Raw genomic sequence first — 329 nt, forward strand, 5'->3', positions numbered from 1 at the left:
TTTATGTGTGTATTCAGCTATTATGGCCTGAGGTGGAGAATTTTTTTGACAGGGTACGGGGTGTATGTACATATGTATCGACAGAGAGAGTGAAGTTTATAGATCCAACAGAAGAAATAACAAAATTATATATTTCTTCTGTTGCTGCTGATCTATGCATACAAAAACAACAAACACAAAACTCCTCTCTCCGGGTTGTATACACCCCGCTACATGGGGTCGGCCTACCCCTTACGAAACGACTCTTAGAAGAATTTGGATTCACACAAGGGCTTGTCACAGGCAAGGGTTTAGGGTTTAGGGTTTAGGGTTTAGGGTTTAGGGTTTTT

Source organism: Eimeria mitis, genomic scaffold (assembly GCF_000499745.2).
Source record: "Eimeria mitis Houghton genomic scaffold, Emh_scaff4791, whole genome shotgun sequence".
In the NCBI taxonomy this organism is placed as follows: domain Eukaryota; phylum Apicomplexa; class Conoidasida; order Eucoccidiorida; family Eimeriidae; genus Eimeria; species Eimeria mitis.